This window comes from Mustelus asterias, chromosome 3, assembly GCF_964213995.1.
Source record: "Mustelus asterias chromosome 3, sMusAst1.hap1.1, whole genome shotgun sequence".
In the NCBI taxonomy this organism is placed as follows: Eukaryota; Metazoa; Chordata; class Chondrichthyes; order Carcharhiniformes; family Triakidae; genus Mustelus; species Mustelus asterias.
Genome location: NC_135803.1, coordinates 110,907,543 through 110,924,545, shown reverse-complemented (window position 1 = coordinate 110,924,545; position 17,003 = coordinate 110,907,543). Strand labels below are relative to the sequence as shown.

The following is a 17,003-nucleotide window of genomic DNA, read 5'->3' as shown; positions in this document are numbered from 1 at the left end:
AGGGATATCCACTGCTTGCTGAAGTCCAGGTCTGAGGCGTTCAAGCCAGGTGACCCTGTCCTATACAAGAAATCCAGATATGATCTATGGAGATCCACCAAAGAAGCCAAAAGACAGTACCGGACCAAGCTAGAGTCCCAGGCTAGCCACACGGGCCCCCAGCGACTATGGCAAGTTCTGCAAGACATAATTGGCTACAAGATGAAGGCAGGAAAAATCCCCAGCATCAATGCACCCCTCCCCGATGAGCTCAACACATTCTATGCCCGTTTCAAGCAAGATGTCAGCGAGAGCACGCCCTCCATCCCGGAAGCCCAGAAGCCTCGGATGAACCTGTATCTGAGGTCACCGCCGCAGATGTCAGAGCAGCCTTGTTGAAAGTCAACACGTGGAAAGCGACTGGCCCAGATGGGACATCCGGACGAGCACTCAGATCCTGCATGGATCAGCTGGTGGGGATATTCGCAGATATCTTTAACCTCTCTTTACACCAATCTGAGGTCCCTATTTGCTTCAAGATGATGACCATCATCCCAGTACCAAAGAAAGGCCAGGCAGTGTGCCTCAATGACTATCGTCCGTGGCTCTGACATCTATCATTATGAAGTGCTTTGAAAGGTTAGTCATATCACAAATCAATTCCAGCCCCCCAGATTGCCTGGATCCACTACAGTTCGCCTATCACCGCAACAGGTCCACGGCAGATGCCATCTCCCTGGCTGTACACTGAACCCTGGAACATCTAGATAACAAAGACACCTATGTCAGACTCTTATGTATTGACTACAGCTCAGCCTTCAACACCATTATTGCTACAAAACTCATTTCCAAACTCCGTGGCCTGGGGCTTGGCTTTTCCCTCTGCGTCTGCATCCTAGACTTCCTTACCTACAGACCGCAATCAGTAAGGATAGGCGACAATACCTCCTCCACGATTATCCTCAACACCGGTGCCCCACAAGGCTGTGTCCTCAGCCCCTTACTATACTCCTTATACACCTATGACTGTTCGGCCAAATTCCCCTCCAACTCGATTTTCAAGTTTGCTGATGGCACCACCATCGTAGGTCGGGTCTCAAACAATGATGAGACAGAGTTCAGGAAAAAGATAGGGAATCTGGGGAGCTGGTGTGGCGACATTAATCACCCTCAATGTCAACAAAATGTCTACATCAATGGGGACGAAGTGGGAATGGCTTCATGGAAAGCTTCAGGTTTTTAGGTGTCCAGATCACCAACAGTCTGTTCTGGTCCCTCCATGCCAACACTAATAAAGAAAGCACACCATCGCCTCTACTTTCTCAGGAGGGAAATTAAATTTGGCATGTCCATTACGACTCAACAAACTTTTTCCAATGTAGCATAGAAAGCATTCTTTCTGGTTGTATCACAGCTTGGTACGGCTCCTGCTCTGTCCAAGACTCCAAAATACTACAAAGCACCGTGAACAAAGCTCAGTCCATCACGCAAACCAGTCTCCCATCCTTTACTCTGTCTATACTTTCCACTGCCTCAGAAAAGCAGCCAACACAATCAAGGACCCCATACACATTCTCTTCCACCTTCTTCCTTCAGGAAAAAGGCACAAAAGTCTGAGGACACGTACCAACCGACCGACTCAAGAACAGCTTCTTCCCTGCTGCCATCAGACAATTGAATGGACCTACCTCACACTAAGTTGATCTTTCTTTACCCCCTAGCTATGATTGTAACACTACATTCTGCACTCTCTCCTTTCCTTCTCTATGTATGGTATGCTTTGTCTGTACAGTGCGCAAGAAACAATACTTTTCACTGTATACTAAGACATGTGACATGTATTAGTATACACATGTATACTATAAATCAAATAAATTTGATTTATTTGAATAAATCAAACCAAATACAAATCTGGGTCAGCGTTTCAGGTGGGTACAGCTATTTCACAACTATTCATCTCTGCTGATCAATTTGGACTGACATTTGACACGTTTTAATTCAGAAATTCCTAAACTTTAACTCTGTATTCGCCTTTCAGATCTACCTGCTGCCCACATACCCCTACACTGCTTTAATATTTTAAGATTAATCCCTTTAATGCCCAAACAAGATGAATATGTTGTAATATACATGTACAACTCTAAATCATGGATTCATAGTATTCTTCCCCCTTCAGCTACCATGCCCGAAGAGTGTGTTGGCAACCTTAGACTTCCATTGGATGGGCCCATAATAATCGGCCATGAAGTGCAGTGGTTCGCCATTGCCTTCTGCACTATCGCTGATGAGCAAACTCTCCCAATCTCATTGTCTGCTATCAGTGATATTGGAAAGATTTACAAGCTGATAGTAAACCTGGTTCACCACATTATGAAAGTACCTTGTGTAGCCATCAAGTCCTGAAATAGGACTTGAACCCAGAGGTAGGGATGATACCACTGCTACTTACCATTAATGTGATGGATGAGGTTGTTTGTTTGAGCATGGACACACTGAGTGGGAATTTTCACATGCCACGTGGCACATTTCGGGGTGGTAGATGCAGCCCTCCATTGGCCAGCAGTGAGATCTTCTGATTCTGTTGCTGTCAATGGGGTTTCCAATTCTATGCATCCCTTGAAATCGGGAAACCTGTGGCAGGGATTCGCTGTCGACGGAACCAGAAGATCCCACTGATCAGAACAGCTGGAAAATTCTGGCCAGTGTTTACAGTGACAAATAATGGTTTGAGTCAAAAGTTATTATCTGTACAATGGCTCCATTCTCTCTTTGGCTTCCTCTCCATGTCCACCAATTTCAGCTTCATTAGAAGTATATTGGAGAACCATTATTTGTCTTGGTTTTAGTCATCTCCGACTAATCTCTCTCTCCATGGCTTGCATTCCTTTCCCTGCCAACTTCTTTTTCTTAAGTTCCATGGAACAGTTAACATTAAAGGCACTATAGGAATTCAAGCTTTTGTTTGAATTTTCTATTCAGGTTATTGTGTTGTATCTGCACACAAATCAAATGAAGTTATTAATCAAGACAATATCCCCCTCGTATGTTACCATCATGCATACATATATGTAAAGAATATGAATAATATTTTGTAAATGATTTGTATATTTTCCAAGTGAGTGACAGAGGGTTGGTCTTTTTTAACAAAAACAATTGGAACTCTGCATTTCTTATAAAAATTGGTTACATTTTCAGCAGAGTCTTCTGTTGCATCAGATGGCACAGGTAACCATCCAACCTCGTTAACTCATCCTGGCTCCTTTGTCAACCACCAGCAGCCAGGTTCAAAGAGAACAAGGCTCTCCATGGAGGAGGTCAGTATGTGCCTCCTTCCCTCGGGAAGCCAGCCAGGAGACACACGGGTGTCCCATGACCACAATCAGTGATTGAAGTCAAGAGTCGGGAGCAATTGATCCTCTCTCTTCCAGACCTGACGGCCGGAATTTTACCGCCCTGTCCACTATAGGAATCGGAACGGGCGAGGGGCGGAACATGGAAAGGTCCGTTGACCTCGGGTGGGATTTTACGGTTTCGGGATGAGCAAAGCTGTAAAATCCCACCCAAGAAGTCCATTTACAGCCAGGTTATGACTGTCTCATGAAACTACCGGTGGCAGTCAGTGGCTTGTCAAGCAAAAGGCCAGCTGTAGATGATTGACTCCTCGTCCCGGATGGTGCACTGTTTCAGGGTCCCATACCAACCACCGTAAGGAAGCTCAAAATTTGGACTGAAGGATCACTGATGACCAAATGACACAGGGACCTGTGCCCCGGGACAAACTACATGCCCTTGCATTTGGGAAAAATGCAACAGATAGAGCAAACGTCCACCTTCCATGTTCACCTGCACACACACAATGGAAATTTATTAAGCAAAATAGATGAGAAAAATGCTTCATAGTTTACATTAGACCTGAAATCCACCATTAGACGATGTCTCCTGTGTATTTCTCAGCGTTGTCTTCCATATCCCAGGGATACATGACCCACAGTTTAGGAACAGCTGCTTTAAATAATCAAACTGGTACAATGTTAGTAGATTTTTTGAATTCCTTCATTTACTCCCCTTATTATCTTTTTACTGTAGACAGAATCTAAAGCCAAAGTTACAGTCCCACATATGCCAGTATTCCAATAAATCTTCCAAGGTTAATTCTTATATTTCATTTTTAAGGCTGCATAGTAGATATTCATGAGTAATTTAATCACAGATGTGAGAAATCTTCAGCAAATCCCATTGAATTGTCACCTACACATCAACTCTTGCCTGTTAAGAATTTTTAAAAATACTTTTCCAATTCAATCAAATCAAGTCCAATTCAGAGTCTCAACAAGTTGAGACATTTCCGATCCAGGCTGACAAGACAGGGCCTTCACACCTGTCTTGGGCCTGATCTACATGAGCCCAGCTGATTCGAGGAGGGGCAGGGTTCCTCCTCCAAGGCTGGATCTCATCTGCATCTTAGCCAAAAGGCCGAGATGCCGCTTTAAAAAATTGCTTCATATGAATATGAAACTTAAATGTAACCTAATGACCTCAACCAAGCACAGCATCCTATCCATACTACACTTGATCTTAGCCAAAAGGCCGAGAAGCGACTAAGAATTACTAGAGAATGACATACATAGAAACTCTGGCTGTATTTTCTGAGGCACCTACTTTAAAAATGTTAAGACCAAGTACAGCACATTTACTACTGCCACTGCACAGATTAGGAATCAAGCTTTGATGTAGTTGAGTGTCACATTTCTTCTTCGTGTTGTCTAGAAACATAGAAGATAGGAGCAGGAGGAGGCCATTTGGCCCTTTGAGCCTGCTCTTTCATTCATTATGATCATGGCTGATCATCCAACTCAATAGCCTAATCCTGCTTTTTCCCCCATAACCTTTGATCCCATTCACCCAAGTGCCAGCCGCCTCTTGAATACATTTAATGTTTGGCATCAACTACTTCCTGTGGTAATGAATTCCACAGGCTCACCACTCTTTGGTGAAGAAATGCCTCCTCACCTCTGTCCTAAATGGTCTACTCTGAATCCTCAGACTGTGACCCCTGGTTCTGGACTCCCCACTATTGGGGATATCCTCCCTGCATCTACCCTGTCGAGCCCTGTTAGAATTTTATAAGTCTCTATGAGATTCCCCCCTCATTCATCTGAACTCCGGCGAAAACAATCCTCACCTAGTCAATCTCTCCTCGTACATCAGTCCCGCCATCCCCGGAATCAAACTGGTAAACCTTCGCTGCACTCCTTGGGAGCAAGTACATCCTTCCTCAGTAAAGGAGATCAAGACTGCACACAATACTCTTTGTGTGGCCTCACCGAGGCCCTGTATAATTGCAACAACACATCCCTGCTCCTGTACTCGAAACCTCTCGAAATGAAGGCCAACATGTCATTTGCCTTCTTTACCGCCTGCTGCACCTGCATGCTTACCTTCAGTGACTGGTGCACAAGGACACCCAGGTCCACACTCCCCTCTCCCAATTTACCACCATTCACATAGCAATCTGCCTTCTTGTTTTTGCTTCCAAAGTGAATAACCTCACACTTATCCAAATTATACTGCATCTGCCATTGATCAGCCCATTCACCCAACCTGCCCAGATCATTCTGAAGGATTTCTGCATCCTCATCACAGTTCACCTTCCCACCCAACTTGGTATCATCTGCAAACTTAAAGATGTTACATTTTGTTCCCTCATCCAAATCATTCATATATATTGCGAATAGCTGAGTTCCCAGCACCGAGCCCTGTGGCACCCCACTAGTTACTGCTTGCCAATTTGAAAAGCACCCATTAATTCCTACTTTTTGTTTCCTCTCTGCCAAACAGTTTTCTATCCATCTCAATATACTTCCCACAATCCCATGTGCTTTAATCTTGCGTTCTCTGCTCAAAGGCAAATTCCAGCCCATAGAATCATAATTCCCATTGTGAGTAAGGCAAGAAGGCAGGTTCCGAATTCACTCCAACCAGAATGAATATCGCACCTTGCACCGTTGACACCAATCTGGTCCACACCAGCTATCCAGCCAACAAACTCCCTAAGGATCTTCCAGTCTAGCGGGGGGGGGCAAGCAATTCACACAAAACGGCATAGACTTCAGCGGGACTGAAGCCGCATCCAATGGCTGAGGTGCTTCCTCTGCTCGAAAACACACTATGTAGTGGTGGTGGGGTGGGGTGGAGGGGGGAGGTGTCACGGTGGTAGTGGTGATGTGGGGTGGAGAGAGTAAGAGAGAAGAGATCCCGGCCGTACACTTTTACATGTATGTTGTCATCCAGATCTGTGAATAGTGATGGCAGAGGCTCCAATTTTCTTTCCATCACATGGCTGACCAAGAAACTCTCCTACTATTACCACCTGCCATATGTTGGAAGGATTTACAAGTTGGTACTCAACTTTCCATAAACACACTTCCCTTGGCCATTAAGTCCTGGAGTGGTACTTGAACACGGAACTTGTGGCTCAGAAGCAGGGATGCTGCCCACTGTGCCACAAGATCAAGTCCTCCAAGTAGTACGATAGAAACGCAAAATAGTAAATGGTATGGGAGTTACTCAGGTCAGCAGGCATGCATTCTAAAAGCAGGCATCCTGTCATGATAGCTCAGGTGAAGACTCTAAACTCTGGGAACTGAGTATGACTTAAGCCCCGGTCTGAACACTTATGGACAGATTGCTTAAGGCACAATATAGGAACAATTATGGGGAAATGTACTCATACGTGTTGCAATTATTTTTAACGACAGTAACAGTGGAAATGTGAATTTATTAGGGGGCAGACCATTGGATTAAAAACCAACATGGCTAATGAATTCAGTTTAAACATATTATTTCAGCCCCATGATTGATTGATTCTGTGATAGCTGCCAGTCCTAAAATAATTATATTTTAGTAACAGAGTGAAAACAGTTTTATACAGTCTTCTTATAAAAATTAACAAGTTTGAGTCAAATAGGATCCTGCACAACTAAAACAGGTCAGGTTTCCCATACCCTAGGTATACTAATTTCCTGACGAGAACATGTCAGAAATAAGACTTATAGATTGATGGATGAACAAGGGATTTACCACAGAATGATAGCTCAAGGCAACCATGATAAGGAAAGATTTCAGGTTTCTATGAGATTCACTCTAGTAGCTGCTGTAACCAGAGACGTTCTCTCATTTAACTTATGCAATAGTTTTTCTGAATAGTGAGAACTATGCCATACTACACAAGCTTTTGCTAAAGCTGTGTTGAGATGGCATCATTGCTGAATGTGCAGGATTTCTTCCAATTTCCTTGGAAAACACTTGGTCAAATCTTTCCCTGGATGTAGCCAATATTCTGAATCACGCAAACTGAAAGTCCATTGATTCCATCTGTGGGCAGCCGGGTGGCACAGTGGTTAGCACTGCTGCTGCACAGCACCAGGGACCCGGGTTTGATTCCTGGCTTGGGTCACTGTCTGTGTGGAGTCTGCACGTTCTCTCCGTGTCTGCGTGGGTCTCCTCCGGGTGCTCCGGTTTCCTCCCACAGTCCGAAAGATGTGCTGATTAGGTGCTTTGGCCGTTATCCATCAGTGTACCCGAACAGGTGCCAGAGTGTGGCGACTTGGGAATTTTCACAGTAACTTCATTACAATGTTAATGTAAGCCTACTTGTGACACTAACAAATAAAATTTAAACTTTAACTGTGTGACAGAATGTAGATAACCAATTAACAGGTCATTTTCTGTGGGTACTGTGGATGCAAATCTAGGGTTTAAGACTTAGTGAATGATGAGCCATTATATCTAATCACATTAGTATTGTAGCAAAATGGCAGTCAAGAATCTATCTGGTTCTCTGTGTGTAACGAATAGCAGGACATTGTGAGCCAACAAAACACTCAGGATTATGAATGCCTGGAATGTCCTCTTTTTTTCTAATATCAGGGGTAAACATGACTTCTTACCCAGTAGTTTCCTCAGAAGAATGTTTGCATGTTATATGTGCAAGGTTGAGGTTTCTTTTGCTTGTTTTCAGATAGTGCTTGTCATATTAAATTTAATAATGACCTTCAGTTCTGCGTCTTGCTTTTCCAAATTCTTTCTGAATTACTTGCTTAAGTTTCACATGATATGTCATTTGGTTTGAATGCAATACAGGCTTATAGCTGCCTATCAAGAGTCAAATGCTATCTGGATTCTGTAGGATTTGAAAGTAGCTAACAGTGAAAAAGCATGAACAAAGTATTTTTAGCTTTACTTTATAAATTTAGTAACAAAACTGTGATATCGTGTGTGTTCAGTAGGTCTCACGAAAAGGTTCTGGACTTGATCTTCCTGGCTGTTCTCACCACGCTGCCACTGCAGTGAGGTTGGAGAGTTTGGTGGCCAGCCAAATCTCCGCTCACTGTGGCAGGATGGGAACATCCCACAGAGTGAACAGTGGTAAGATTCCCGTCTCTGAGTCTTGTGCAGTTGAATGTTAAATATTTATTAAATACACATAACTACATGCATGTATGCAAGGTATAGCCCCAGCTTTGAGCTAACACCATGCTTATTACACAGGTCTCTGTCCAGTCCACAACTTACCCTGGTCTTAGAACATGTGTCTCCTTACAGCATACTGTCAATGGCACGGTTTCCCAGTGTGATTAACCCTTGTTATGCCAGATACCCTTACATTTCAAAAACTTCAAAGGCTTTTACTAATTCCTACTTTTCTTACGTTGATGAATGGATTGCACACTGATCCTGATATTAGGAGAAAATAAACTGACCATAATATATGAAATGAGGGTCATCCAAGTCTATTAAAATAAAATGACATATTTTGCCAAAAATCTCTTGAAAGACCAGCGCTCCATCTAATTTTCATGATGTGAAAATATCACTGGTGGCACCATTAGCACTGCTGCCTCTCAGCTCCAGGGACCTGGGTTCAATTCCGGCCTTGGGTGACTGTGTGGAGTTTGCACATGCTCCCCATGTTTGCGTGGGTTTCCTCCAGATGCTCCGATTTCCTCCCACAGTCCAAAAATGTGTAGGTTAGGTGGATTGGCCATGTGTAGATTAGATGGCTAAACCATGTTAAATGTGTAGGAATACAGGGATAGGGCAAGGGAGAGGGTCGGGGTAAGATACTCTGTCAGTGAGCTGGTGCAGGCACGATGGGCCGAATGGCCTCTTCTTCATTGTCGGAATTCTATGATATGAGAGTTACAATACTTTTAAACAATGATGTTTATTCTTTTTTCTTACTCCGAAGATTATGCTGGTAAATCACTTGAGCTAACTGACAATGGGAGAACAGTGAGTGGGCCACATTTATACAGTTATTTAATTCATTTCAACTACCTCCGACAGAACTTGATCTGAGTTGGAAATTTCAATCTTTCAATAACAAAACAAATAAAAAACTTATGTATGCACCCATGCATCTTGCCAATGGGCAATGACCTCCATATCTGTTAGTCTGGAGCTTCAGCTAGGTTGAGTTTTTTTAAAGCACAATTCAGCCAAAATTGACCAATTCAGTCAAAAAGTCAAGGAACTTTAAGAATAAGTTATGCTATTATAGAGTTTCCAGAGTCTTTTGTGCTAGTTTATAAAATATTGCACTAAAATCCAGCCCTGTTCACAAAAACCTGGCTATGCCTCACTGGGTAAGTTTCCACTAATTCCACCTGTTCGACCTGCGAGGAAGCTCTTAAATTAAGTTGCTTTTTTAATGTGCAATGACATAAATAGAGACTTCTTAAAAGCTTTCACATATTAATAAATAGTTTGCCAAAAAAACAACCATGTACAATAATGAAATTAATAAATGCTTCTGTACTTTCTTTTACATCCAATTCTAGTACTTAAAATTAGGTTACTCATAGGTGGTGGGCTAAACACTGATTAAAGAGTTATTTTTGTGATGACCCCATTTCAACTAAGCAAACTACACCAGGTCACCACTCCTAAATATATCCAGGAATACATTTTAATATAAAGAACTTCTTTTAAAAAAGCTGCATTGTAAAGTGCTGCCGCATTCAATGATGTACAAATATTGAGTAAAATCACCAATTTTGAAAATTAATACAATTTCAAGCTTAATTTGCAAGTCAATTGCCAATTCATGGGGTAATGCTACTCCATGGAATTGTGTTTCCTCCTAAATGGAGCAACGCCAGCCATTTAAGGTGAATTTATGATTTTGAGAATCCATCAGTGACGATCAGTGCTTATAATAGAGCAGCATATTTGAGAACTTCAGTGAATGCTTATCTCAGCATTTTCACAGCCAACAATAAAGCATTCATCCCTATGTGTTAAAAACAAACTGGCATCGAGAGCAAAGTTTGGTTCTTCGTCTTTACATCCATATTTGTGAGAAATACTGAACAATCAGTAAATATTTCTAACTATCAAAATTTAATGACATTCATAATCAGGCATCTCGTATGGAGTTGCTGAACACAAGTTAAAAAGGTTGTTCCTTTATAAATTGATTAATACTGCAGTGGCCCTTAAGTACAAAAAGTTTTGATTATATTATGGCATGCCACATACCCCAGAAACACCTGATGGTTTTTTTTTGTTGCATGGAATGATTTCCTTTGAAGCACAAGTTTTATAATGATATTAAACAGATCTGGTGTTTTGTGCAAAGCAAGATTCTCCAAAACAATAATGTGATGAATAATCAGCTAAACAGTTTTTGGTAGTAAAGTTTGAAAGATAAATGTAGCCAGAACCCAGGAGAACAGTCTGCCTCTCTTTTCAACAGACAGAGGGGACTCAGGTTAACTTGTCATTCATAGGACAGCTCCTCCAAAAATGCTTCAACCAATGACCTTTTGACTCAGAAGCAAGAAAAGTGTCCACTGAACCAAGCCGACACTCGTACTTCCCTAATGGATTCAAAATATAATGTAATCAACTAAAGGTGAAAGGCTTTCCAAACACGATCTATTTTGAATACTGCTGAAAAAGACACATGTTGTCAAAGCTTCATGTCTTGCAGTCATCAGACCAATTCACAAGAATACTAAGTGTAAAGGGAACAACAACTTGTACTTCATGAGAAGAGAGTGCTAATTGATTGGCAAGTGGACTCAGATTGGTACAGGTGTTGCCATGGAGACTGCATCAGTTCACTGATGACTGAGTTGATTGCTAAACTTTGTTTAAATTCAAACCAGGCAGGTTGAATTTGATTGGTGAAGGCATTGCCCTGGGAAATGGACCAAAGAATCGCTGGCACTTATTTTGTTTAAACAGGCGCAATGTGTGTACCTGTTCTTTCTGCCTGCAGAGAATAGAGTCCTGTGTGTTAACATATGAAGAAAGAATACAGAGGAGAAATTAGAAGACTAAAAGTATCTGTTGCGATTTTGAACAATGATCAGCATTATTGAGCAGCATTACAGAAACCTCCTGAACTTGGGTGTAGATAATGCATTAAACTAACTTTCCACTATGATATAAAATAATAACTTAAGCAATTATTACTGTAGGATTAATGACAAATAGTATATGATTGTTGGTGAATTCATATCCAACAAATATTCTAATCCAGCATTTCTCAGCAATTTGTTTGAAATGATAAAGTTCATTCATAAATATCCTTTTTTGGTAAGGATGTTTACCATCAGTTTCAAACTCTGATGAACATACAAGAAAAATGGATGCAAGGCAAGTCTAAAAATCAGTTTTGCCCTGTTATAGAATACCTTATACTCATTACTTTGAATAGTTCTTCAGCTTTAGATGGTTGATGATGCACATGTTGTTCATTCGCTTCTATGATCACCAAGGATGCTGTTAAAACTTCCCATCTCAATGTCCAGCTACAGCATAACTTGCAAATGTGATAACCTGTTTATATCCAGGGATTCTGCGGTTTTCCCAATATTAGAAATGTGATGACAATTTGGCAGAAGTATCAAGTACCTTTTTCAGAGAATAAGTCTTACTTTTAATGAATATTACAATGCTGACAGCAATTCAAATTTGTGCAACAGGTCAAGGTCATGAGAGGTGCTATATCAAGGCAAATTCTTTCTTCTTAGAAGAAGCAGGTATGAATCATAGAATAGAATCATAGAATCATAGAATCCCTACAGTGCAGAAGGAGGCCAATCGGCCCATCGAGTCTGCACCGACCACAATCCCACCCAGGCCCTACCCCCACATATTTTACCCGCTAATCCCTCTAACCTACGCATCTCAGGAGTCTAAGGGGCAATTTTTAACCTGGCCAATCAACCTAACCCGCACATCTTTGGACTGTGGGAGGAAACCGGAGCACCCGGAGGAAACCCACGCAGACACGAGGAGAATGTGCAAACACCACACAGACAGTGACCCGAGCCGGGAATCGAACCCGGGACCCTGGAGCTGTGAAGCAGCAGTGTTAACCACTGTGCTACCGTGCCGCCCCAGAGTCAGAAAATTCCAATTCACGTGCAAAATAAAGATGAACAGTACAATGTGAGTATTTTGGACTAACTGTACTTGCATGGGTGTACATTATGACATTATGAGAGGGGAAATTTTGACAGCATCCTTGATGATCATCGAACCTAATGAGCAGCATGCGCATCATCAACCAACTCAATGCAATGATTAGAAGGCATTGTCCTGCAGGGCAGGACAGATTTTTAGACTTCTCTTGCATCCATTCAATATTCTTGTACACTCATCAGGACAAATACTGAAAATTTGTAAATTAACTTTCTAATTTTAAACAAGCTCACTGAGATAAATGCTGGATTGTAATATTTGCTGGTAACCTGCACTTGCATGAATGCGTATTCCTGATATTTGAGATTTGCATATATTCGGTATTCAGCGTGACTTCCCAACCATACAGTGAGCTCACAAGTACTAGTTCCACAGCTGACTGTCATTTAAAGGACAGCAGGTGCTATTTAGAATTCAATATTTTTGCATGCAACACAAAAGGAGGAACATGTGCTGGGCAATTCCTGCACAACAGATGCTCCTGATTCATGCCCCTCCAGTTTTACAGATGCTACACTGCAACTTACGCAAGAGAAAGTGAAGAAAAAGAGGGGTTGTGTTTTGTGTTCTCAAGTAAAGTACTGAAAGGCATTCTCCAAAGATAACCAGTGCAATACCTGGTATCAGATAACTAACAAGTGACTGCTATCACCAACAACAACACCTTCCATTTCATTTGTGCAGCACTTCAATGTCAGAAAATTTCTCAGGCACTCCAAAGGAACATAATGACAATCACTGACACTGAGTCAAAGAAAGATATATTAAGACAAGTGGCTCATGGCTTGAGCAAAAAAATGTCAATTTTTAAGGAGGATCTTAAAGGAAGTGGAGAGATACAGAAACTTAGTCAGGAAGTTCCTGAGCTATCGGTGCCTGAAGGGACATCTGCGAATAGTGGGGTGAAAGGAATGGGGGGTGAACAAGAGGACAGAGCTTAAGGAATGCAGAATACTCAGAAGGCTATAGGCTGAAGGAGTTACAGAGGTAGCGATGGATAAGAGGGTAAGAATATAGGAAACAGAAGCAGGTGTGGACCATACAGCCTGTCAAAACTGCTTCATTATTCAACGCAATCATGGTGGATCATCAGCTTCAACTCCGCTTTCTCATCTGCTCTCCATATCCTTTGATTCCCTAAGACACCAAAATTCTGTCTACATAAGACTTAAGTATATTCTATTATAGAGCATCCAAACTCCCTGGGGGTAGACAACTCCAAAGATTCACCAACCATTTAAGTGAAGAAGTTTCTCCTTACCATAGTCCTAAATTATCAGTTCCTTATACTGAGCCTCTGTTCTCCATTCCCAGGTCAGGGGAAACACAGTCTGTGTTTACCCTTTCAATCCCCTTCATGTTTATGTTTAAATGAGATCAGCTTTCATTCTTCTAAACTCCAGAGAATATCAACTCAAATTACTCGGCCTCTCATCTTAGAACAATCTTCCCATCTTGGGCAACCTTTGCTCTACTGCCTCTAATGCAACTACATCCTTCCTTAAAAACGGAGACATAAAGTACTCTCAGTATTACAGGTATGGCCTCATCAAAGCCCTGTAATATTGTAGCAAGACTTCTTTATTCTCGTACTCTAAGCCCTTTTCAATAAAGGCCAACATGCCATTTGCCTTCCTAATTACTGGCTGTAGCTGCATAATAACTTTGTGTTCCTTGTGCAAATACAGCCAAGACCCACTGAAAATCAATATAGTAAGTTACATGGCTTTTAAAAAATATTCTGCTTTTTCAATTCAACTAAACCTCACACTTCCCCACATTATACTCCATCTGCAACCTTGTTGCCCATTCACTTAAACTCTCTTTGCAACCTCTTTGTGTCCTCCTTCCAGTTTGCATTCCCAACTGCAAACATACATAGGAATATATGAATTAGGAACAGGCCACTTAGACCTCTGCCGGCATTCAATAAGACCGTGACTGGTCTGACTATAAACTCAACTCCACATTTCTATCCATCCCCGATAACCTTTTACCTCCTTTTTGATAAACAATATATCTAGCTCTGCCTGAAAAACATTCCTGGACTCTGCTTCCCCCACATTTTGACAAAGAGAGTTCCAAAGACTCACGATCCTGAGAACACAATATTTTCCTTACCTCTGTCTTAAATGGGTGAGCCCTTAATTTTAAAATGTTACCCTTAGAATCAGATTTCTCCCACCAAAGGAAACATCTTTTCCACTTCTACCCTGTTAAGATCCTTTCGGACCTTATATGTTCCAATCAAGTTGACTCCTCCTCTTCTAAGCTCCACTGGATACAAGTCTAGCCTGCTAAATCTTTCCTCAGAAGATAACCTATCTAATCTAGTTAATAGTTCAGTAAACCTTCTCTGAACTGCTTCCAATGCACTTACATTCTTCCTTAGGAGACAAATACTGGTACCCAGTACTCCCGAAGTGGTCTCACCAAAGCCCTTTATAAGTGAAGCATAACTTCCCTACTTTCATACTCAATTCCCCTTACAATAAACAATAACATTCTATTAGCTTTCCTAATTGCCTGCTGTACCTACATACTAGCCTTCTGAAATGCATGTACTAGGACACCCAGATTCCTCAACATCACAGAACTCTGCAATCTCTCAGCATTTAAGTAATATGCTTCTTTTTATTCTCATTGCCAGATTGGACCATTTCATCTTTTTCCACATTATGCTCAATTTGCCAATTCTTTGTTCACTTACTTAACCTGTCTATATCCCTTTGTAGTCTCCATAACTTACTTTCATGCCTATCTTTGTATCATCAACAAATTTAGCAACCTGACCTTTGGTCCTGTAATAGCAAGCCCCCTTGCGGGGCTAGCTACTACAGATCCCTTCATCCAAGTAGTTTATATAAATTGTAAAATGTTGAGGCCCCAGCACTGATCCCGTGATACAACATTTGTTACATCTTGCCAACCAGAATATTACCCATTTATACCTACTCTGTTTCCTGTTAGCTAGCCAAACTTCTATTCATGCCCCCAGACCATGAGTTTTTATTTGCTGCAATAACCTTTGATGTGACATCTTATCCAATTCCTTCTGGAAATCCAAGTACAGTACATACACCTGTTCCCATTTATCCACAGCATAAATCACTTCTTCAAAGAACTCCAAAAAATGGTTAAACATGATTTCCCTCTCACAAAACCATATTGATTCTGCCTGATTATCTTAATTTAGCTAAGTGCCCTGCTGCAACATCTTTAATCATAGCTTCTAAAATTTTCCCTATGACAGGTGTTAAGCTAAATGGCATGTAGGCTCCTGCTTTCTGTCTTCCCCTTTTTGAAGAGGAGTTACATTAGTTATTTTTAGCTTTGTATCATCAACAAAAATAGTAGAAATATTAGTCTTTGTCTCTTCATCTAAGTCATTAACATAGACTGTAAATAACTGAGATCCTAGCATTGAACCTTGCAGCATTGAACCCCACCACTGATTCTTGTCTATTAACCAACCTTCTATCCTTGCTGATATATTACTCCAAACTTCATGAGCCCTTACCTTGCTTATTAGCCATGATGCCTTCTTTTGGAAAAACAAGTATACTATGTCAACTGGTTCTCTTAACCTACCCTACCAGTTACATCCTCAAAATAACTCCAATACATTTGTCAAACAGGACTTATATTTTCTAAATTCATGTTGATTTTGTCTGGCCATGTTATGGTTTTCTAAGTGCATTGTTAAGACTTCCTTAAACATAGATTCTAGCACTTTCCGATGACTGATGTCAGGCCAACTGGCCTGTGGTTCCCTGTTTTTTTCTCTCCTTCCTTTTTTGAGGAACAGTGTTACAATTACTAACCTTCAATCTGCTGGGATCATCCCAGAATTTGGGGAACTTTGGAAAATTATAAACAACACATTTGCTATCTCTGCAGCTATCCCTTAGAATTTTAGGATGTAGGTCGTCAAGTCCTTGGGAATTGTTGGATTTTAGTCCCTCAAACTTCTCCAAAACTTCTTCATCTACTTTTATTAACTACATAATTTTCTATTTTCAGCTCCTAGTTACCCTTTATTTCTAGTATATAACCTGTGACTTTTACTGTGAACGCAGACACAAATATTTGTTCAATGTCTCTGTCATTTTCTCAATCCCCATAATTGATCTTGTCTGTTTCAATGTTTAATGAGCTACTTTTTTCATTTTTGTATCCTTGTAAGATCTCTTACAAGATGTTTTTATATTCTTGGCTAGTTTTTACTCTCATATTCCATTTGCTCCCATTTTATCATTTGAGAGACCATGGAAAAATTCAAACACAAAGATAAGAAGTTAAAAATTGAGGTCCTGATTGTTCGAGAGCCAATGTAGTGGATTAAGCTTAGGAGAAATGAGTGAGCGAGACTTTGTATGAATGAGAATGTAGACAAAATAATTTGGATGATTATGGAGATTGGAAAGTGGAAAGGTAACCTGGCGAATATTACATTGGTTGAGTTTGTAGACCAAAAAAAGGACATGGATGAGTGTTTCAGCAACAGATAAGCTGAGCTAAGAGCA

General features: G+C 41.1%; 1 protein-coding gene and 1 pseudogene across 1 annotated transcript in view; both read right to left on the bottom strand.

Annotated features, from left to right (window-relative positions):
- The window catches only part of LOC144491525 (contactin-4-like), a 1,235,140-nt gene that overhangs the window by 988,161 nt on the left and 229,976 nt on the right, over positions 1 to 17,003 (bottom strand). The window lies entirely within an intron of this gene.
- LOC144491943 (U2 spliceosomal RNA) lies at positions 4,404 to 4,578 on the bottom strand (annotated as a pseudogene).